We start from the raw sequence: 381 nt of genomic DNA, 5'->3' as shown, positions 1-381 counted from the left end.
CCTCCCCAACCTGAGGTCTGGAGGTGTTCCCCTCGAGTCCGTCTGGCATCATAGTGGGGATGTCCCAGTCCCTGCACAAGAAGACGGAGGTGAAGAATTGGTTAAAGAGTTTCGCTTTCTCCTCTGGCGCAACCATCAGATTGCCCAGCGTACTTTGCAGGGGCCCCACATTACCCGGTGCCTTCTTCATCCTCCCTATGTATTTGAAAAAGGACTTTTTATTATCCTTGATCTTGGACACTAGCTCTAGCTCTGTGTCCACCTTAGATTTCCTGACAGCCCACCTATAGGACCAAGCAGAGAAGGTATACTCTTCTTTGGAGATAGCACCCCCCTTCCAATGGGTGTATGCCGCCTTTTTGGTAAGCAGGCATTCCCGGA

This window comes from Gavialis gangeticus, unplaced genomic scaffold (genome assembly GCF_001723915.1).
Source record: "Gavialis gangeticus isolate Ggan-Ray unplaced genomic scaffold, GavGan_comp1, whole genome shotgun sequence".
Lineage (NCBI taxonomy): Eukaryota > Metazoa > Chordata > Crocodylia > Gavialidae > Gavialis > Gavialis gangeticus.
This window is presented reverse-complemented; position numbering follows the sequence as displayed.